At 35.7% G+C, this 25068-nt stretch overlaps 1 protein-coding gene across 4 annotated transcripts in view; it reads right to left on the bottom strand.

Annotated features, from left to right (window-relative positions):
- The window catches only part of FOXP2 (forkhead box P2), a 532992-nt gene that overhangs the window by 189027 nt on the left and 318897 nt on the right, over positions 1–25068 (bottom strand). The window lies entirely within an intron of this gene.

Raw genomic sequence — 25068 nt, 5'->3', positions numbered from 1 at the left:
TTAGGGTTCGTATTACAGCCCCACCACCTATTTGCTGTGTGGTCATGGGCAATTTATTGATATCGCTATACATCATTGCATATTTCTGTAAACTGCAAATATGAACTTAATTCTCAGTGGTGTTAAAGTGAACAGACTTAAACATTTACCCTGGAATGCTCTAAGTATTCAGAATACTTGTTTGCTTAAATATTTGTAAATATATTTATGTTTCCACCCCTTAACTTTAAAAACTATTCTTGAAAATTTGTTTTAATAAGACAAGTGCCTTTATCTTAAGAGAAATTTAAGACTGATAAAACTGTATAAAACATGACATTTCTAGAACTCTATTCATACTGAATGTTCTTAGTATTTCAGATTCTACCACAGAACTCTATAAAACAGTATTAAGTTCTGTGTTTGCAATTATTCAAGTTGAGAGTTGGATTGATATGGGTTATTTAAAACCATATGTAAGGCTTCAGTTTTTTTTTTTTTAATAAATAACACAAATTTAAAACATATTTTAAAAAATCTGATGTTGATTTTTTAAAGAGATCAATTGAAACTGGGTTGTAAAGTATTTTTAGTAAAAATAATGCTTTCATTTTAAAGTTTTTAAATTGAGAATTTGGGGCAAAATATATTTTACAGTATTTTTAAAGTTTAGCACTAATCACATTAATAATATTACATAATTTTCAATTGTGCATAAATTCAATTTTTCCAAGTAAAAATTACCCATTTCTCTTCATAAAAACGAGATATTTATTTAAATTCAGAGAATACAGTATCTTAACTTAGGTAATATTGCAACCAATACCCATTATAAAACAAATGGAAATTTCTGCATAATTAAACAATAACCCAAAACGCATTCCATACAGCCAACTTGTGATGCAGAATGCATAATGATTTTGATTACTATTTCTGTATTAATGCAACTTGTGTTATTTAAATGATACTTTCTAAAGACACAAAATATATCTGTGAGTGGTTATTGGTTAGTAATGACCATACTAAGGGTTTATCAGATACAATTTGGGAAATGATTTCTTAAGCAAAAATTAACATTGAAAGATAAAAATATTCTATATCAATTTTACATTAAATCACCATTTATTTCCCCAAATGTCAATAACAAATGTGATTATTTTTATTACTAGGAAAAGAAGTTTTAAAAGTCACTCTATTCTCCTACAGTTGTATATACACATCAGAGTTTACTGACATCTGGAAGATTTTGATTCATTCCCGGCGAACCCTGTTTAGTGAGCCCTTGTATACAGGATATACTGGTTATTGAACCACTGAATTATATTTAAAAATTAATAATAGCATCCTCATTAATGCATTAAAACATTAAAATAAGTATGCTTTACCTTCCTATTTTATAGTGAAACCTAAGTTTGGAAGATATTCCAAAGATTGGAAATAAAATTTCAAAAAGTCAAAATAAACACAAATACACAACCTCTCTTGATTTTTGGTGATGTTAGCAGAGTACAATGAGATTGGCAAAGCATTCTAATCTACTCTTAAAAGATATCACTGCAATTAAAAAGATCCAAATCAGCACCTTTGGTAAGGTTTTATCAAAATTATTTTAAAAGGTAGTTTTAAAAATGAGGGCATTTCCTTCTACCAGAAAAACTGTTACCCAAGAGTTATGAAACATTATAAGTAACATGGACTTCATATGATATTAAGAAAGATAGTTATTTTATTCCAATGTGATTTATATCTTTAACATGTAAAGTACATTTAAAGCTTAGTTGAGTAGGAATTTAAAATGTTCTCATGTCTTAAATATAGTACTAGAAGAAGTAGACCAGTAAATTCAACTTTAATTATAATATGGAGAGGATGTTCCAGGACTGCTTTATTGTTTTTTAAAATGCATATCTAATTTAATTACATTAAAATGTCCCATTTATTATAATACTAATTGTACATTTGTCCATTCATTTAGAAAGTATTTATTGAACAACTAGTATGTGTCCAGCACATGTTAAGCGTTCTTCGGACATGCCCTTTGATGTCAAAGAGTCTATGCACATTGTTAAGGAGGCAAAATTGTAGATATGAATGGCTTTTTAAAAGGCAGTATCATTAAATACCAAAGGAATAGTAACAATATCAAATACAGGAGAAGCTTGATAAGGGAAGAATGTCATTTAGAGGAAATGGTCAGGACTCATAGAAAGTATGTCTTAAGTTGTGATATATGAATGGGGATGAAAACAGGAAATATCCCATATAGGGAGTTAACACACTCAAACTTCCTAAAGCAAATTTTATTTCCGAGATACCAATTAGAATTGAACACAATATTAAAAATTTTGGAATTAATCTATAAATACATTGGAGGTTTTGAGATATTTGAGCAAAGCCTTTAATATTATGAAAGTAATAGTTTAGCTTATACAGGAGATATGCAAGATTGGAAAGAAGGAACCCAAAAAACAAACAAAAACAAAAAACTGGAAGCAAGGAGATCAGCTGTACAATAACCCAGATCTGAGGGAAGGAAGTGTGTGGCAGTGAAAATAGAAAAGAAAGAGTGCAAGTACTGGTACTCTGATAGAAAATTTAGCCTGGTAATGTTCCCATAAGGCGATGCAATAAGTGAGAAAGAAATATAGGATGATTTTATGCAAGTCTGATTGAGAGGAATATATTTAGGAGACAGGTAAGAAAAAATGAAAACAATTTGGGGAAGGAGATGATGTAACACCTGAAATAGCAGGTAAAATGTTGACCAGCTGAAACTAGTTTTGCTTCCTTAAAACAGATTTTTTTGATTAATCAAATTCTGAGTAATTTCACAGAGATGGCACTGCACATGTGCAAGATGGGAACTCAAGTCCCCAGGATGACCCCGAACCAAGATTCTTCAGTCTGTGTATCCCGAGCAAGAGAAACGTTGCCATCAGAGCCCTTTACAAAGCGAGAGGTCCTTTAACAGGGAAAATCTGGCTTCCAGCAGCCCGAGGAGCTTAATTACCATATATGGACTGATTTGAGACTAGCCCATCATCCAAGTCTGAAATTCCCCGAACCTCTTAAATTTCACCCCAAACCCTGGAAGGAGGAGTCAAATTTGAGCCCTGTCTCTGGTCTCCTTGCTGGTGGACCTCACAACAAAACCTTTTCTTTTCTCAGATATCAGTGCCATGGTATTGGCTTCTATGCGCATCGGGCAGTGAGCTTTTGCTCTGTAACATACCTACAAAGTTTCCATCTACTCCATGGAATGCAATTAATATCCTTAAGACTTCCGTGGTCTCAGGGTTCTGTCAGCAGAAACTTGTACAACAGAGAACATTTTACAAAATCATGGGAACGGGGAAAATTTGGCAGGGAAACTTTTGACAAGTAATTTCCATCTAGAACTGCTGGTATTCTCTTCTATTGTAAATTTTACACATGTTACCTGTGAGGGAAAACATTAAAGCGATGTCTACTTTGGTTTGCCTATTATTGTCTATTGATTAATCAATAGTCAATTAAGCTGTTTTTTCTTTTCCTTCTTTTTTTTTTAACGTTTCTTTCATAAATTGATGTTTCAACTTAATGTAGCAAATTGTGTGCTAGTGCAGTATAGACACAGAACAAAATATTTATATTTATATGTACTTATTCCATATGGTAAGGTAAAAGCAGGTGTAATAAAGAACAATGACAAAAAAAAAAAAACAACATAATTTTCCCAAAGATGAGGAGAAGGGAAAAAGAAACAAACCTCTGAGAATGTTGGTATGTTCTATTTCATCATGATCAAAACATACTTTTTTCTAATTCTTATGTTTATATTTTCCAAAACATATAAAATAACGTGTAGTTTTAACGGTGAGCCAGGCAGGATCAGTTTGATGACAAAAAAAATTTGTGGGAAGGGTGACTGATGTCCTATACATTTCCTATAATCTCCAATTGCCTTCGGTAGAGAGCCAAGATTTGGCCTAACTGAGCAAACTGCTGTCTTTACATTTTAAAAAGAAAACAAAGAATATACCATTATAATTTTGAAAAATAAATTCTAATTTCAATTTCTACTAGCTTCCATAACATGGAGAGGATTCGTGTGTTAACATTTGTTTAAAGCATGGAGTGGGACTTCTGGGCTAACTGCCAACTCCTACTAGAATTATTTTCCCCTCAATCACTAGTTCAAGCAGGCATGATATCGCAATGCATAAATAGTAGCACAACAAGTAGGAAATTTGAGACAATCCCTCCCTCTTGATCCTCCTGTTATATTGAGTACTAATGGGATTTACTTTCTAGAGTACTGCATGTAGTTCTGGGACTCTGACAACTAGGGGTAATATATGTAGCTAAGAACCGAGAGCAAGCAATGGTGATTAAGTTAAAAGAGAACCTATGCTAGAGTGACCCCTCTTTCAGAGCAGGTCTGGAACATTTTCATGATTAAATATCAATAACAGCAGAAAACTTCTCAGATAAGGTGGCTAACAGGGCTACAGCCCAAGCCTCACTACCTAAGGGGTTACAACTTCTAAAGATATTATTTTGATATATACAATTTTTATCTAAGATGAACTGCAAAGAATAGTCTAGTATAAGTTGACCTGAAACAGGGAATCAGGTATTCTGGGGAATTTCCTGAAGAAGCTTGAACTTGGCTTTCCTAAAGGCAGAGAAGCAGGATTCTAATTGCAGAGAGACAGGAGAGAATAGTGATGAAGTGTACATTAATGTCACATCTTTTCTCACTCCTGATTCTTTAGGAGGATATTGGTTGTACTTCTGAGTGGGCAATCTTTACCTGTCCCACTCTTCTAGCAGAGGCTATTTTAATCTGTCACACTTTGGGGTACATTTCATAGCTTGTCTTTGTAATTCTGCACTGATGCATACAGCTCCTAGACTCTGACTGTTTATTGTGACCCAAAGGTTTATTATAGTTAGACCGGCTATACAGTATTAGATACCATCAATATTTCTCAGGCCTGGTTATAAATGTGGATTTAAATGGTCTTTGAGCTTTTGAAAAAAATACATTAAAAATACAGCGAAATTACTTCTCTGCAATTGTTTCTAAAATTAATTTTTTAAATGTGTACCGATCATTTAAACTGTATGTAAGTGGGAGAAGGGTAGGTGGTGGAAAGTTTATCTATAAAACTCCAAATGAAAGGTGGTGGTTGTAATTTTATTTCTGTGCAATAACTAAGGTTAGTGTCCTATTTCAAACTTGTCATTGAATTAAAATAATCTATATCAACATATCCTCAGAGTTGGAAAGAAAATTACATTATGAATAAAAGGTTGTTTCTGACAACAAATAATTCATCCACGAGACATGAAATGCTTTTGCAGAAGTTTTAGCTCTTCTTACTATCAAGCTAAATTAATTTTCAACCACAATCATTATCCAGAGTGAGAGAATACTAAGAGTTAAGGGGTTTTGTTTTTGATTTTTTAATCACATCTTAGTATTTGTTGGGTGGGCTAAAAAGTTCCTTTGGTTTTTTAAGTAAAAATAAAAGACACATTTTTCATTTTCACCAAGAACTTTATCGAACAATGTATTCACCTTTTTGTTCCACTACCTTCTGCCATTTTCCAGGCAACTTCATAATTCCATTTTCCCAAAACTTATTTTTTTGAGCAAAGAACTGTTCCAGGTGCCTTTTACAGCCTTCCCGGGAATTGAATTTTTTTCCATTAAGAGAATTTTGTTAAGACCAAAATAAATGGAAATCCAAACGTGCAATGTCTGGTGAATACGGCGGATGAATCAGAACTTCCCAGCCCAGATGTAACAGGTTTTGCCTGCTCATCAAAGAAACATGTGGTCTTGCGCTATCCTGATGGAAGACTATGCGTTTTCTGTTGACTAATTACGGACGCTTTTTGTCGAGTGCCACTTTCAGTTGGTCTAACTGAGAGCAGTACTTGTTGGAATTAATCGTTTGGTTTTCCAGAAGGAGCTCATAATAGAGGACTCCCTTCCAATCCCACCATATACACAACATCACCTTCTTTGGATGAAGACCGGCCTCTGGTGTGGTTGGTGGTGGTTCATTTTGCTTGCCCCACAATCTCATCGGTTCCACATTGATGTACAGTATCCACTTTTCATAGCCCGTCACAATTTGTTTTAAAAACAGAATGTTTTCATTATGTTTCAGTAGAGAATCGCATAAGGAAATATGGTCAAGAAGGTTTTTTTCACTTAACTTATGTGGAACCCAAACATCAAAGTGATGAACATAACCAAGCTGGTGCAAATGATTTTCAGCGCTTGATTTGGATATTTTGAGTATGTCGGCTATCTCCTGCGTGGTATAACGTTGATTGTTCTCAATTGTTATTTCGATTTGATCGCTGTCAACTTCAACTGGTCTACCCGACTGTGGAGCATTGTCCAGCGAGAAATCTCCAGCACGAAACTTCGCAAACCACTTTTGACACGTTTGATCAGCCATAGCACCTTCTCCATACACTGCACAAATCTTTTTGTGCATTTCAGTTGCGTTTTTACCTTTCTTGAAATAATAAAGCGTAATATGCCGAAAATATTGCTTTTTTCTTCCATCTTCAATATTAAAAATAGCTATACAAAAATTCACCAATTTTGATGTCTTTTTTTAAAATATATGCTGATGTGACAGCTGTCACATACAATCTAACAAAAATGTTCTGAGCGAAGTTAAAGACAACTAAGTGCTACTAGAGCCATCTTACAGAAAAAAAACCGAATGAACCTTTTGGCCCACCCAATACTTGGAGATTGACTAATGTCTACAATGATTCTCTAAAGATCACTGTCAACTCTTTGGAGCAATTTCTCACTGGTGGGCCTATGACCCTTGACATCAAAAAGATCATCATAATCAACATGTTTCCAAGGACTGCCAAAGAGTATATACGTATACATATATTTATTTATACATATACACATATATATACATATAATGTATACTACAAATATTTTGACCTAAAAGCCACCTTAGAAAATAAATGTATTATACGTAGGTAGATATGTAGCAAATATATGGGAGACAAAGGACATAATAATTAAAAATACAGGTTTTGAGGTCAAAATGCCTAGATTTGAATCTTTGTTTTATCACTTAGAATGTGGTATTTTCCCACCACTTAGGAAGATTACTTAATCACTCACTGTCCTAATTTTCTCATCTACAAATTACGAAATGTACCTACACTTAACCCCCAGAGTTATTGTGAGGATTAAATGAGATAATACATGAAAAATACTTAGAATACTGCCTGGAATAAAGTAAAAAGTCAATAAATGTCCTAAGATGATGATAATAATGATGAAAAGGAGTAGAATGGGGAAAAGAAAGAAAACAGTCAGCCTTGGCAAGAGTTAGAACGGCTGTTCATTACTTTGAGGCAAGCAAAGGTAAAAATTACAGAAACAAACCCTTTTTTGGCTACCAATCTTTTGCAGCTCTCTTGAATTCAAGTTTAAGGAAAACATGCAACTTGGTGTTAACATGACCAAGCTTCGCTCAAATGTGTCTTTATTATTTACTGCTCACTTAAGCCCAAAGTTTAAGAAAGGAAATTATTCCTATGGCAAATACTATAGAAAGAAGTGGATTTGGTTCCAATCTGAATATGAAATAATTGAGGGTAAATGCGAGAACTTAATAATATTCAGAATGATCAGGATACCATGGTTGAAAAATAAGCACAATGCCATTAATCAGTTAGAGGCTCTAATGTGAACAAATGACAAACTATTAGGCAACTCATTATTTAATAATTAGTGAATTACTAATGGTTACCTATAGGATAGTTGTGTAAAAATTTTATTTCAGATATTCCAAGAAAAATTTACTTATATAGATTTGTTTCTGGCTAAATCATAAGTCAATAACTTAAAAAAATCTTAATTATGTGGTCTTTCATCTAAGATTTTGCAATTAATTTACTGTTCATCATATCTCAGTGTGTAGAAAATAGAATTTAGAATTTCATCTTTCTTTTTGTTTCTCTACTCATATTTCCAAAATTGTGCTTCCATGTACAGGAATATCTACTAGCTATGATTCCTCCATTGGGGGGGAAAAAAAAAAAAGCTTAATTTTCAGCTGTGAAAACCTTATGTTTTCTCTGAGATTCTTCTGAGAAAACCTATTGGTATACACAGTTAATTGCAGACCACGAGGATCCTTTTTAAGTATTGTTTACAATAATGCCCAGGACTCAGATCTTTACAGCCTACTTTTACAAAAAGTCTACCTTCACAAAATCCGATTACATTCTTAAAGAGATTAAACCCACTGCTGGGGTGGGAGGGGGACTCCGACCAGAAAGTTGTGTAGGGAAGGAACAAGTATATGTTTACAAAAGAAAAAAAATAAATCAGTGTCCACTTTCTGGTTCTGTTTTACTTAAAAATAAAATAAAGCCTTAGTATTTAAGAAAATACATTTTTAAATTGGTCACCATGGCATAGAAAACAGCAGAACATTGCTAACCACTATTTTAGGGACTTGGTTTGTTTGCTTATTGAGAAAAAAAAAAAAAAAGCTCTGCATACAAAAATTTCTAAATACTGACTTGAGGATATAGATATATTAATCCTCTATTATGATATGATGTGCTACTGAAGCACAACTTTTTACAAAATATAACTTAGTTGTGTAAATGGAGGGTGGGGGGAACACAGCCAAATCATCAACATATCATGCTGAGAGTAGTGATATGTGCATTCATTTACAAAAAAAAAAAAAAATAAAGAGGAGATGGGAAGATCACAGAAAGGCATATAAAGAGAGATGGATCCAGAGTTGTCACTGCTATCCACATTTTTACTCCTTTTGGTCACACCTAGACCAAGTCTGCTGGATGGGGTCTCAATGCAGGGAGTAACCCTACAGGAGAACTAAGACGAATGAGCATTCCTCAAATGCGGTACGGGCTCTGATCTATCGGCGAACTGAGTTCAGTTTCCCCTTTCTCAGGAAGAGAAAAGGAGATAAGCCAGACCCAGTCCTTTGGTTTTCAATAATGTCAGCATTTCTATGTGACCGTAATAATTAATTATTCATCCCTCATTCACAAATTTATTTAAATTCCTTTTGAACATATTCTTAAGTTGGGCCATAATCCTGAATAAGTTTCTTAATTGTATTACCTGCTAATGAGTAATAATTACTTTTATTTTTGGCCCTAAGAGAGACCCAAGGGACCCCCAAAGGTTGCGGTGGTATGGAATTTGGCGAAATCCCCAATCAACATACCCATATGCTTCACTATGATGCACTATGTTAACATATCCTTACTCAGTCTCCTTCCTTCTAAAAGTCTCTCCAACATCTTAATAACTTTCGCTATTTTTCTTCAGATGTTCTTCTTTTTAAAAAATGTTTTACTATATATACTTCTTTCTTGAGGTCTGCTAACTGTAATACCTCATAAATGTCTAGCTATAATTGTACTGTGGTTTAGAGCTCAGGATACCTGTTTCCCTCTAGAACTCTTCCTGATGAGGCCCAGAAGATTTTTAGTACTTTGTGCTAGTGTCTTTCAGAAAATGACTGGTAGGTTATCTTCTCTCTTAACTAAGTTAAACAGATTCAGCTTTCTTTTCCCCCTGCTATGTGTTTATGCCAGCCTTAAGCATATTTATTATTTTTAATCCCATAAATATTTTTCTGACATTATTTCTGAATGTTTAGTGTTTTTCCTACTAGGAGGTGCCTCATAGCAATGTATCTTTCCATAGTCTATGATAAGGTACAGTTCAAGTCTCTTAGAAATGTACTTGTTTTGAAGTACTAAGAAAATAACTAAAGAAAAATCTATAGCTCTTCATTATTAGGAATAAGAAATGTTAAATGTTGAACAAGACTCTGATATATGTTGAAAAAGAAACAAAAAATAACTGATTTCCCCCCCAAATCCTTGGACAATACTAGCAATGAGCTACAATCTATTATTAAATTGTCAAGAAGTCTTGTGATTCAATTTTTCTTTTTATAATTTCAATCACAATGAAGATATGTGTTTGAGCCGCATCTTTGAAATTCTCCAGGCTTCAGTTTTCTCATTTAAAAATTAAGAGGATTTAACAAGAAATCTTTAAGTTCCTTTAGAACAGATGCTTCTAATCTGAATTTTGAATGAAAATTTAAGATCTTATTCCCTCAAATCTCTTCTTCTGAAAATTATTCAAATAGCAAAGATGATATTTTTAAATATTAACAGGAAAGTGTTCTTACTATTTTAAGCAGTCTTATTTATCTCTAAATTACTTTCAAATATTCTTAAAATATCTTAGGTTTAAGGCACCAAGACAGATATCTCTCTTCCAACTCCCTGGAGTAATGCAAAAGGACGACTACTTCATTTACTTTCTCTTATGGTTATGTTCAGAGGGACCCATCATAAGATCCATTCTACCTCTTTACTAGCTATCATAGATCCATAGAAAGGGGCAGAACATAATATATATATATATATATATATATATATATATATACACAGAACTTCCATTATTTTACTTTTACGCAGGCTTGAATGTTTCCAAATGAAAGATGACTTAAAACTCGATCCCCAAATCTGACATTGTGATAAGTCAAAAACTGTTCAAAGCATATGGAGGACTGCGTTAAAATTTAATTCTGAAGAATGTAAAATTGTTTGTAACTTTTGATCTGCAACATTTACACATATATATGGACAAATAATAGAAATATTTGTAAATATTAAAATATCTGATATTTGGTAATGGAATTATGGGTGTCCTTTAAATGTATCTTAAACTATAGATCATTGTTTTAAAAATAAATATATGAAATATCATACATACTTTGAACATTGATTTCTATAAATATTTGACACAAGGAGAAGTGAATGAATAAATGGATGGAGGATGGATGGATGCATGTTTATCAAGGCCTGACAGTCTTGCCTTAATTAGGTCTACAGTAGTAAAACTTAGCTTTCAGACTCACACTTTGTTTAGCTAGTATCAAGCAGGACTCATTTCCTATATCCCTGCTGATTTTAAAAAGTTATATATTCAAGCCTGTCATAATTCTCTCTTGAATAAGAAACCAAGTCACTTCACCAATAACTTATCCATATGCCCATAAAAGAATTCAAACATACTAGTGCGCAAAACAGAGGACTAGAGCAAACCAAGAGACGTCAGTTGGGAAGAAATATCAGAGTATATGAGATTGATGGATGAGGAAGCTCAAGCAACAACTTTCTCTGGAAAAAGTAGGTATAAATAGCAGAGAGAATGCTGGTTGTTGAATAAGTGCACAGACTAGAAAACAATCTGAAAATTTAATTGTAAAGGTTTGTCAGCAGTGAGGTCTATAGTGGTTTATAGCAAATCCTTTGGTAAAAATTCTCTAACCAACAGCCTTTAAATTTTATATACTGTAACTGATCACCTGCTATTTTCTAGGCTTTTCAATTGGGTTCAAAGTGTAAGCTTTAGTTTATTTAAAATCAATAAAAATAAATCAGAGTCTGAGTTTAGCTATAACTAGTTCACAATGAGAAGAGTAGCTCTGTGAGAGATAGGCCATTTGTTATGCTCCACGTATAGAGAATTTATATGGGTCTAATATTAAGCCATAGAAAGTTTTTTGATTCACTTTGTTGATATGTGTAGCCTTTGATGAGCATTTGTATTAGTCACACACGCCGGTGTAATTAGCTGAAGTAAGAGAATAGTCATAAGCAGTGTAGATTTGAGCATTTGATAAGTAATTCTGAAAGGCTCTGTCATATTTCTTGGACTTTATTTAAATGTATTTGCTAATTTGCTGTTCTGATATGGAATTCATCACATGGACAGAATACACTGTATTAGGTGTCACATAGCTAGTTAACTCACTATCTAAATCAGAAAGATGAAGCTTACATCTACCCTATATTTTTAAGGCAAGGAGAGAAGTTTACTTTTAAAAAGGGTGGTGAAAATGTAAAGCATCTATGGCTTCTCAGGCAGAACTCTGCAGGCCTGGCAATGATGCAGACAGGGCTATGGATGTGGCTTCAAGGAAAAGATAACCAAGAGTCTAATTTTTTTTTGATAACTTTGGTGTTTGGGGAAATGCTATTAAAGTTGAAGTAAAATTGTTGGCTCTGGGGAGGTATTTTTGACTTAGACCTACAGTTCTGGCTGAGATGGTGTCAGAACTGTGAGGAGAAAGACTTGGCGACATCTATCACATTAATCCCAGATGCTACTGTGGTGGTAGCTCTTGTGGTTTGGAGTCGTTTCAATGTATGCAAGGGAGGGCTCCCTTTTTGGCAAATGATTTGGAAGGGGAGGGTGATAAAACTGTCTGCATTCATTTTGGGTACAGATAAGAGGCATTTCTCTACAAGAAGTTTTTTAAGGTTGTGGGCCTAACTTGCATTCTGAAAGAATTCAAGTTTAACTAAACCCCAAACTAGTTTTTGAGTATTTCATAGTTACACTAGTGTCACATAATGTTAGAATGAGATAGCTCTTAATAAATACACTGCTCACGATTTCTTCTCACTGTGGCCTCTGTAGCTCCGTCCAGGGCCACCTCCTCAGACTTTCACATCTGCCTCCTTCCTTACCTCTGTTATGGCAACAAGGTTTTGAGAATGAATCTCTCTTCTGTGCTTATATCAAGTAATGGGGGGCTATATTTAAGCTACTGAATCTAAGGCTTGACTTGGATATTTATTTTTGCAAAACAGTATCTATCAAGTCAGAACCTAGGTAGAAATCTTTTCAAATTCTATATCAGATAGACGAGGTTTGAATCCCTGCTCTACATTCACTAGCTGTTAATAAAACTTAAGAGACTTAGTGTCTTAATCAATCCAAGCTTAGGTTTCCTGGGATTGATACAAAGATTAAATATAGTATAAACATAAAAGCACCTAACATAATGGCTGGTGTAGACAGTAATAGGACTTTTTGTTTGTTTGTCTGTTTACCTCTCAATTTTCTTCTACTGCTCTATTACCAAGTGTTGAGAAACCCCGTGTAGGCTTACATGACATCTTTCCCTCTATACACAAACACACGCACACACACACACACACACACACACACATTTTCATTGGTAACTCAGAAACATTTGCAATTTAGGAGAGAGTATTAGAGCCTAGAGAATTAGAAAAAAGAAAAACTTATCTAAATAAAATTTGATAAGAAGTAAAATTTAAAGCCCATGTATTAATCTATGAATGGCACAGTAGTACCATTTCAAACTCCCATTTTAAAGAGCTTGTAAAACACGCCAGTAAAGATTAATACTTTCACAAATTTCACTTACATGAAATACTCCATATGAAGTTATTTACTATGTTACTTAGATACACTGACAACTTTTCTCAGGTTCTTTTAATTGTTTTTAAACATTGTCAGTTCAAGGGGCTTCATCTGTCTTAACACTCCATGTTATTAAGAAGCCGAGACTGCAGGTCTTAGTAAGCCTGGCTACTCATTAACTCTTTCAGCAAATCATATCCCAAACCCTAGAGTAGTCACTGGGTAGTGCACACATAAGCAAATCTGTTCACCACTAGAGCAGCACATGGCTTTGGCAGACAATAAACTAGTCTCCAAGTTGGAATAAAATAAGTCCTAAGGATCTGAGCAAGCGATTGCTGTAGGACCACAACAGAGATAGTAATAAATTTTAATGGGAAACGGAAAGGAGCAATCAAGAAATTTTTCATGAGGAGTGTAACACTGACAAGGATATGGAAATATAGATGACTGAGATTTTTGATAAATAGAAAGGTGCAAGCGTAAGAAAGGGTATTCTGGACTTGGAAACTAGATGAACAACGACACAGAAATATAAAGGTATGTATCAGTTTGATTAGCTTAAGCAGAGTACGATGTTGTGATGGGAAATGAGACCTGAAAGGCAGGCTGAGGACAGATCAATGCAGGACTGATTGGGGACAGAAAAGAGACAGAAGTGCACTGTTCTCTGAATACAAATCAAATGAAGATAGTCAATCGCTAAGTCAGTTTTTTTCACGCTGAACGAGAATCATAATTTTCAATTATTTATTGATTTTTATTGTCTAAAGTGCCATATTAGATACTGTACTAGAAATATATTGTGGGGAAATACATTGCTGCATGAGAAATTACCCCTGACTTTAAGATACTCACTGGAGTTAAGAAATGTATTGGAGCAGACAGGCAAGGCAGAAGAGAAGAAAGGGCTTTAACAAGTACAAACATAGCAATGCAGAAGAGTGAGAGGTTCACGTGGACAGGGTTGACACAGGTCAACGGAAAGCATCAAGGAATAAATAATATTTAAGCTCAATCTTGGGGAAAAAACTGGATTTTGATCACTAAAGACAGGAAATGGAAGACATCCCAGGGAAATGGAGGAGCATGCAAAAGATATAGGATAGTAACGTTTGGTCCAATTTAAGGAAAACAAGAACATAGCAGAGAAAACCGACTGCTTCTACCAAGGGAGGGACAAAAATGGGTAGAAGGCAGACAGTAGGTAGGATGAACTTGGAGTTTGACTGGATTTATACATTGGGGAAAGATGATAAAATGTCTTATGTACCATGAAAAAAATATTCAGTAGGCTATATAAAGCCATAGGAAGGCACGAGAAGAAAAGTGCCATAACCAGACTGATCTAATAATGAGAAACCTCTGGCAGCAGTATGAAAAACAAACAGAGATTCATTCATTCATCCATCTATTCAACCAATAAGTAGAGACCCAACGTCTACTATATGCCAAGAACTGAGCCAGGTTTGGGAATACAATGAACAAACAAAATAGGCTCTGACCTCAAAGTCAGGTGTTAATCAAATAACCACATAAATAATGCATAATAAAATCCAGTGAAAAGTGCCACGAATGATCTTTACAAAGGGATTTCATTTGGTTTTCAGTATTCAGGAAAGCTCCCTGAAGAAAGGAAGCTTTAAGTTAAAATCTGAAAGATGGATAGGAATTAGTCTGATATGCGTTTATGTGTATTTGGGAGGGAGGCTGTGGGAGTCAGGAAGAAAACACTCTAAGCAGAAGGAAGAGCTTGTACAGGAAAGAATGGTACAAGACTGAGCCCGTGCTCTAGAGCCCGCACGCCACAACTACTGAGCCTGCGTGCTACAACTACTGAGCCCGCACTCTAGAGCCCATGCACCACAACTATTGAGCCCACGCTCTAGAGCCCGCGCGTCACAACTACTGAGCCCGCACTCTAGTGCCCGCACGCCACAACTACTGAGCCTGCGTGCCACAACTACTGAGCCGGTGCTCTAGAGCCCGCACACCATAACTACTGAGACCACACTCTAGAGCCCGTGCGCCACAACTACTGAGCCTGCGCTCTAGAGTCTGCTCGCCACAACTACAGAGCCCGCGCGACACAACTACTGAAGCCCGGGTGCCTAGAGCCCGTGCTCCGCAACAAGAGAGGCCACCGCAAAGAGAAGCCCGTGCACCACAACGAAGAGTAACGCCTGCTCGCCGCAACGAGAGAAAGCCCGCACGCAGCAATGAAGACCCAACAGAGCCAAAAAAAAAAGGGATGGTAAAGAACAAAACTGTAAGGCAAGTTGGAACTAAGAGAGCATGGGAGTTTAGGATTAGCAGAGGCAAACTATTATATATTGGATGGATAAACAACAAGGTCCAATTGTATAGCACAGTGAACTATGTTCAGTATATTCAGTACTTCAATATCCTGTGGCAAACCATAATGGAAAAGAATATGAAAAAGAATATATATATATATATATATATATATATATATATATATATATACACACACACACACATATAATTGAGTCACTTTGCTGTACAGAAGAAATTAACACAACAGTGTAAATCAACTACTATACCGCAATACAATTTTTAAAAAAAAGAGAGAGAACAATGGGGAGAGCAGAGTGAGATTAGAATACGGACACTAGCCATGCAGGGAGCCAAGAGAGAATTTGGTGTTTGTTTCTAACATTTAAAAAAGTTACTGAAAATTTATTTCATTTGCAAGGCAGTTCATGAAATGGTCCTATATTCAATACTGTGTAGAAATTCTCTACATTTTAACTGTAAACTCCTCAAAGCTAAGAATTATCTATAGTAAATTCATACTCCCTAATAAAGAATAATGTGCAACTGTTATAACTGTGATGTGATACGGACAGCAAAACTTTATCTGTTTTCCAAACAGAAAAAGTTTTAATAGCTTCATGTTTTAGTAACCCAAAGCATCAAAGATAACTAATGGCCATACTATCTTTCACATCATAATTACTTTCATTTCATTATTTTAATACTCTATGTTTCATAAAATTATTAGAGATCTGAAATATTTTCCTTCAACATATCATGGCAGAAAGAAAGAAGGAGAGAGAGGGAGAGAGAGAGAGAGAGGGAAGGAGGGAGGAAGAGTTGTAGTGATTCCATTTGCACACTTTTGAAATTGTTATTGCATCCTAAAGAACAAAACACCTGCTTCCTTTTTATCACCATTTATTTCATCAACATGCCAATTTATAAAATTAAGTTGAGATTGACCTCTTATGATAAAGACAGAGCTGAAACTTTCCAGTCATGGATGTTTCCTACATTTCCATGCATCTCAACTAAAATATAAACTTTTTACTTTGGTTTTTAAATATCTTCCTAGAAACTTACCACTTTGTGAAGGTCACTGGCAGTGAGCTTTGAGGTGACCACAGAATCAAGAATAAGGGTAAGCTGCTCAGAAAGTCCAGAAAGCACTGAATCAAAAAAGAAAGTTTCTCCTTTCTTGTTTTTCAGCTGGTCAGCTTTGCTCTTTTAATCTAATATATTCTGGTGGAATGCTGCATATGACATAGTGTATCCTGTCATAGTGACCTTTCTTCCTTTTGAAAACTTGGCTTATAGCTTCAAAATACACATATATTTCCATTCATAAAGGCAACAATGGAAGAAGGAAGACACAGAGACAGCTCTGATTCTCTAAGCCTTACACTCAGGACATTTGAATTTGGGGTCCGGCAACCCAAGAGGCAGAGTGGAACAGAAGCAGGTCACAGAGCATGACAGTGCAAAAGAGAAAAGATGCAAAGAGAAACAGTCATTTTAGGTGTCTAAGAGAGGCCAAGTGAACACTGGGGATAGAGAAGAACTTTATTAAAATCTCGTATGTGCAAAATCCAAACACAAAATCTTCCAAGTATTTAGTCTTCACTTACTACACTCTTTCATCAAGTAAGTGAAATATTTACTGAGCATGTTTTACATCTTGGATTCTGTGTTAACTGATGAGAACTGAAAGAAGAATAACCTAGTGTCCTCAAAAAGCTCCCAAGAGTTTGAGGGGGAAAGACATATAAAAAGATACTTTTAATACAGTGTAACATGCATATGCAGTATTTTTGTAAGAACAAGGAGGAAGGACACCTAACTTGGTTGGGAAGAACTGCTTGGGATTGTTTCTGAAAGAGAGAATGCTGGAAATTTAAATAGAATGAGGAGAGGTAATTTTTTTCCAAGTGGGTGATGGAATGAACAAAGGCAGATTCTGTGGCAATGAGCAGTATGCAGTGTAGGGAACTATAAACAGGATTTTGGGAGATGAAGTTCCGCATCAGGGAGTGTGAAGACATTAGGCTGGTGAATAACTGGGCATTAAAGCAATACAGGAGGTCGTGTTAAATAGCTCGGGTTTTATCCTGAAGGTAGCAGTAAACAATTGAAGGTTTTCTTAAGCAAGGAAGTGATACGACCACAACTGTGTGTGTGTGTGTGTGTATACACACACACACACACACATATATATACACACACATTTATGAAGACCCAAAACAGAAGCAGCAGGACCAGTTATGAAAGCACTGCCATTGTCCAGGTGAGACATGAACGTTCAAACTAGTGGAGTGGTGACACTAGAATATGCCAGAGTTTGGTACTGGATTGTATAGTTATGGACAATCATTAAAGAAACTGCATAATCAAAGATGACTCCCAGCTTTCTAGAACTTAGAAGATTTTAGAAGAGAAACAACTTAGGCGAAGGATAAAATGTTCAATTTTGTAAGTGGTCCATTTAGAATACCTACTACCATTAAGGGAAGATGCCCCCACAATAAAAATAATTAAATGGGAATGAAGCTTCGGGGAGAGGTCATAGCTTCGAAATAGAAGAGTACTGGTCACGGATACATGGTGGCGAAACCTTGACAGTGGATGAAATCGCCTGTGTCAGTGACCGAAGAAAAGCAGTAGACTGAGGACAGTGCCTTGGGAGAGGATCAGCATTTCATGGATGGGCAGACAAAGAAGAGACACTAAAGGAGACAGAAAACAAACAGCCAGAGGTATATGAAGAATACTGGGAGATGCAAGTGTTCTGAAAGCAGAGAGTGAAGTGATCCAAGAAGGGCCCTCCAAAACAGATCTGCTCCAAAAGTGAATGCTTTCTAATACCTTACTGTTAATGCTTTTAAAAAATGACAATGTTAATAATAAGCAAATATCTCTTGTCCAAAATTCCTTTCGATTCTTCTAATTTTATTTCTTTATTTTCTTATTCCCATCCTCCTCATACCCCAACAACGTGTGCTATTGAGGGGTAATGGAACATGATTACCCACTTGTAACAACACAGCAACTAAACAAGAACAAGGAAGGCGGTGAGGAGTAGGGAGGTGTACGTGAGAGCTTTAACCCTTTTCAGTTGGGATACCTCCAAGTTATATGTGGAAAGTAAGCCATGTATGGACTTTGTTCCCTTTATTTCAGGTTTGATTATTCAGTTTGCGGTTTATCCCCATTCTTCACTTTTCTTTCCTTCTTATGCTCACTCTTAAGCAATTCTGCAGTTTGTTGGCACTTCTTTAGGGGCAAGTGGGGAATAAAAAATAAATTCAATTCAAGCAATATACTTATGTAAATGGTGCTTATATTTTTATACGGAAACTCAAAGCCAGATATTCAAAATGAGTATCACATTTGTTTTGACTGCCGACCCAAAGCAGACCACCACCACTACTCCTTCTAGAAGTAGCCAAGCATAACAAGAAACATAAGCAACCAAAAAACCACACATAAAACAAATCCGAAGGAATGTATGCAGAAGCTAAATAAACAGTGGAGGTCACCAAACACATGCACTGTCAAGAAAAGGGGAAAGAAATCTATGGAAAAAGAGAAACCACCTGCCAATTTCAAATAATTCAACTCCAAGAACTGACTGTGGTGAGCCTACTTGCTGATCCCAGACAGTCACCACTCAGACTTTCTGTGCTTTGAACATTAGCAATAACAATCTCAAATTTCATGCAGTGCAGAGCTTAGCACACAGGTGTTAAATCACAATTTCAATTTAGAAAGTGTCCTTGCCCTATTTAGAAAATAGTGAGCTGTTTGTGATGTTTCAACTTTGGAGAAAGCAAAAAGAAAACCTTAAGCTTAAGTCTTAGTGCAATTCATGTCAACTATATCGATTTTGTTGAATTATGTCTGAAATCCATAGTAACTCATTATCTGGCAACTATCCCTATAATATGGAAAGAAGTAAGACTCTGACTAGAGTTTTGCAGGAGTTTCAACATCTTATCATTTTTCAGGGATACCTGAAGTTTACAAACCCAAGGCAGGGCCCAGGACTAAAGCCATCTACTAAATCAAGACCAGCATCAGGGAAGCTCTAGGGTATAATGGTATATATAAGTTTTTAACTGGGGAGCAAAATTCCAGACTTCAAAGATGTATAAGAATCTCTAATAACGGTTCAGGCAAAGTCTGAAGAACCAAGCTGAGGTGGTGTGAGGTCTTGGCAAATATGTAGGCATAGCAACAGAAATCTGGGCAGCTGTTGATACCACAGACTTCTAAGCAAAGAGGAATTTCGCTCTTAGAATGCTGCTGGACCGTAGCTGCTTGACGCTACTCATCTGACTGCATTCCTGCAGACTGAAGTCTCAGAGGTAGAGATTCATGAGAACAAGAGACAAGAGGAAGCCAAGGCCCAAGAGTTTGCTGGGTAGACAAACTTCCAGGATAACTTGCCAAATGGGTCTGTAGTAGAGTTCTAGTTACATAAACTGGGCACATGTGAGGAATTCAGTTCTGGGAACCACTGAGGGTCACTTTATCAGAATGGTACTCAAAAACGAGGTGAGCTGAGATCTAGGAAGGAAGACAGTGGTTTACACAAGAAATTTAAGTCCCAGTCCAGATGAGGTTTGCAATAAATATGATTTGGGTATGATTAGAGTCTAAAAGCTAATGCTTCCTGGGTCAGCCTATCGGGGATGGTTCTTTCTCAGGCTTGGCAGTGGGCCACAATGGATGGGGGAAAAGGTAGTGACTACTAGAAAAACCAAAGTACTCTCTTCTTCCAATACTGCCATTAGATCAGGAGCCATTAAAGGGCTCAGCCGTGCAGAACAAGGGAAGACAAGAGGGTGAGATGAAGTTAGAACATGGCTGGCAACACAACTGACGACATCTCTTCCCTGCAAATGCACTAATCATCTTCAAGACTTTGCTATAGAAAACGCAAACCTAAGATTGTAAAGATCTCTCTAGTTAGATAGTCCAGCCCTCTCTGTGCCATTTGAAACTTCTCCACAAGCATCTCCATTCATCAGATATTCAAGGTTTGATGGAACACCAGAAGTGACAGAGACGTCACTACTATAAGGGGCGGTCTACTCACTCTTTGGAATGCTCTGCTAAAACACTCTCCCTTAAAGTGAGCTCAACTCTCTCTCTTTGAGGCTTAGACCTTATTACTACTCAATCTATCCCTTAAAACCAAATAAAATAGGCTAATCCCTCTGATAGGTTCCTTTGCATACTAGTCACTATTTTATGAATGCCTTCCAATTTGTCTAAATCCCTCTTAAAATCTGTTAATTAGGCATGAAATGCCAATCTAGAGAGCAAAGGTTAGAATGGTAATCGTGCCTCTACTATCCTTGATATAAAACAAATTAGATTGTCCTCCTGGCCATGTGATATTGATAACTTAACTAAATCAACTACAGTCTCCACATCTTTTAAGACAGTATAGATAGGAGAGGGGTTGGTTTTAAAAAATATATATATAATTTAATGATTGAAATTTGGGGCATATAGAAAGTAAGAAAATTTAAGTCTTGTATAATTCCAGCAGGGCCTAGGCATGGAAAATGATTACTGAAAAAAAGTGGCATAGGAGACCTAACACTCATGACAAAAAACTAGAAGAAAACAAACATATTTTTAAATAACATAGAGCAGGGGCCGGAGAGGGCTGACTAAAAAGTGGCACAAGGAAATTCTGGAGGGTGACAGCACTGTGAGTGAAGAGTTTGTAATTGTCGGGTGGTTACAGGATGGCCCACATTTGTCAAAATTCACAGGCCTGCACAGTAAAAAGGGTAAGCTTTAATGTGTGTTAATGACACATCATTTTAAAAAATTATAATCTGTAAGAAAATATATGCATTATGATGCCAACTTTGTAGAAAAAAGTTATATCCAAAAGTATTAACAGGAGTTATTTCTGGGAAGTATGCTTATGGATTTACTGAAAGACATTTCAATTAGAAATGAGCATTTTGGTTGAAAGGTCATACATAATCAAGACTGTGAAAGCCGTACTGAGATCATGTGAATGCAGAAATGAGCAGAAAACCACTGGAAATTCAAAGGAGATCAATTCAGTTCAAAGGGAAAAACAATGGAAAAAGAGAGATGTATATATTGTGTACATGTTTGTGGGTGTAAGGGGAGAAATTTCCATTTGTATTGTAGCCCATGAATATTTTTATTCTTCTTGAATTGGCTTATATGCAAAAGAGGTTGTTCATCAATAATTAATGCCACTGATAAAAATGGTGAGAAGGAAAAAAAAAACAAACCCAAAACAAGGGAAAAACCAGAATTCTTTATTGCGCAAATAGAGCCCTCCCTTCAGCTAATCAGTACTCTTTGGGATTGGTTGTTCAACTGATTATGATCTATCCAACTGCATTATCATCTTCTCCCTATTTCTCTATCTTATCAGGCTATCAGGAGGAAACCCTGTCAAAAGCTTTACATATAAGGCATCTACCACATTTTTCTTTTTCTCTATCAAAAAATACAATACAGTGAGTTGGACCAGAGTTTTTCTCTGTGAACTCATGGCTGCTTCCAGTGAGCACTGCTTCCCTTTATAAGAGCTCATAGATCATCCCTTTAATTATTTGTTCTAGTCACTATATATAGCTTCGAGAACTCACCTACTTTTCTGTATTATCTCCTCTTCCCCTCCCCCCACTTCCTCTTTAAATGGGGATCTCCAGAGCCACTCTTTGGACAATTCTTTGGGCAAAATTTTCACTCTCCACATTTACTAAAATATTCCAGAAAGCAGTTCACAAACTGTTTCAAAATTTTATCAACGTAAGAGGTATACAATTTGTTCATGCCAGGTTTGGGAGCAAGGAGCTGCTTTCCAACAATCCTTTCCCTAATGTGGATTCTAATTCCTTTTTAATAGTGTTTGTTTAGTACTTTTCAACCCAAAGACCATTCTTCTTGATTAAAAAAATACAGTCAAAATAGAGGCTAAGTTGTTTTTGTTTTTTTAGTCTTTGATTAAGTCTCAAGCAGCACATCTATCATGGCCTTGTTCTTTCTTATTACTCTGAATATAAGGACATTTGTATACAAACTACATTTGCAGCATGCATACTGTATTTTTACCTAAGACTTCATGTTCACAGGAGTGAAGTGGTTTATGGGAGAGATTATGGGACAGGGCTACTCTCTCCACTCAATAAGCTACGTTAGTCGAACAGCACTGATTGTATTAAACATGAGGATTTATATTTTCACTCCATGTTTACCTAGAAAAATGTAAATCAGTTAAATTTTCCATAAAATTAGTACAAATAAAATGAGAAAAATGAGTAGGTCATATTTCAATTTTAAGTGTTGCATCACTTATAATTAAATATATTTTTAAGTGTTCTGGATCTGCACTAATATGGTAGCCACTAGCCATATGAGGCTATTTAAGTGTAAGTTCCTGATAAATTAAACACACTAAAAAATTCAGTTCCTCACTGCAACTGGCCACATTTCAAGTGCTCAATAGCCACACGTGGCCAGACTGTGCTTGACAGTACAGTACAGAACATTTTCATCATCACAGAAAGTTCTATTGTAAAGCACTGATCTAGATATACAAAATGTGATGCCTAGTTGGCTTCTTCAAATCTACATTTCTCTCTTATGAAATTACTACACATGTCAGTCACTGATTTAGGAGGTGATTATATTAACGACTGTGCGTATATTGCCTCTTGAATGAACTACTTGCAAGTTATAATTAAATGTATTGATTTGCTCTCATATCAATTGATTAAAAAAAAGACAACTAATAAATGTAAATAGATTATAATGCTTCAGATCACAGAACCTAGTGATAATGGTTAATCTGAATTCCCAAGATGTTTACTGCAAAACTTACCTTATTAGCGTATCAGCAGTACATTTTAGTAGTATTTGGCAACCAGTTACTATTATTGAGAAAGCTATGGTAATCCACTAGGAATGCATATGTCTGATTTCAACTCAAAAGGAAAATATCAGCTCAAGGACTAGCATGTAAAAAGATAATACACTGAAAATAGGTGTCCCAGCACTAATTCTTTTTCTGTCTTCTAGTGTTTGTCCTCTTAGACAATCCTGACATGCACAAATAGAAACCATAGTGAGCCTCTGAGTAGCTGGTGACTTTTTTTTTCTGAGCCAGAACTGTTTTTAATAGATCTGCAAAGGATATAAAGGAAACTGGCTAAAGTAATATTAATAAAATGGAGGGAGGAAGTTAAAAGACTCTAAAAAGGAGATTGAGGGAAAACTTTTCATGTATGGGAAAACTAAGGAAAGAGAACAAGGAAGAAGGAAAAAATGATGAACAATTAATGTATATAACTGGTGTTTTTCATAGCATAAGAAAATAATCTAGTCCAATTTTTCACTTAAACAAATAAGAAGACACTGATGCCAAAAATGATTATACGATTTTCCCAAGATTACTTCTCTTTTCCCAGGATAATTAGTATATGAAAATCTAAGACCCAGTGAAATGTATCCTTGTCAATATTCTTACCCTCTACACAATAACCCAACTGGCTTCGCCAGTTTCACTCAAGTGTCAGATAACACATTTGCATCGTATTTGAAAAAAGACAAATATGCATTTACTTTAAAACACAAAAGCCTGAGAATCACAGTCCTGTTAGGCTAACTACTGGATGATTCCTGTTTTGAATTGTTTTATACGTCCCAGAAAAATCAAGTTTTTGAGTAATGGTTTATGGAGGTGTACACCAGATAAATCTGACTAAACAAGTCTAACTCCCTCACTTAAGATAAGTAACCTTATAAATTCCTTGAGAGCCATGACTTTTCCTTATTCCTCTTTGGATACCCAGGGCCTGACACAATGTTTGGCACATTGTAGGAGTTCAATCAACATTTAATGAATAAATAGATGCAATCCTCGCTGCTAAACTGTAAAAACGAGGCAAACAACCACACAACAAAAAAACAATCACACACATCCTTTGAAATTAGTTACAAAATTATTCTAAAGACACGAATGGCTGCTCACAAGTGTAGAAAGGAGGCTTCTAGCCAGTGGTTTTTTCTTTTTCTTTTTTTTTAATAACTAATTTAGACAACTCAATGAAGACTTGAAAACTGCTCATTCAGAAATCTAAAATAATGTTAAAATATTGGGAATAATATGAGTCAAGTAAAAACTCAAAGGAAAAATGTCTGGACCAGAAGTAAAGAAATATGGCCTCTTTTGACTGAAATAGTTTGCCAATTTAACCTTTCTTTCAGTTTTCTTCCTTGTAATATGAGAATAGGATTATCTGGCGGACTGTCCCCAGAGGTTTTCATTTTGATACACAATGTTATGGAGGCAGGTTGTCGCCAAAGATGGTTCCCAGTGGTCCCTCCTCTTCCTGCTCGTGCAAGCTGCTTCTCCATCAAGAGGGAGTCTATCCCCGCTCTTTTCAAGGGCACTAGCCTCATGACTTGCCTTGACCAATAGAAAGTGGAGGAGGTGCGGGCCAGTTTCCAGCCCA

This window comes from Eschrichtius robustus, chromosome 8 (genome assembly GCF_028021215.1).
Source record: "Eschrichtius robustus isolate mEscRob2 chromosome 8, mEscRob2.pri, whole genome shotgun sequence".
NCBI lineage: Eukaryota > Metazoa > Chordata > Mammalia > Artiodactyla > Eschrichtiidae > Eschrichtius > Eschrichtius robustus.
The sequence above is the reverse complement of the archived record's forward strand: the minus strand, read 5'-3'. Positions and strand labels throughout refer to the sequence as shown.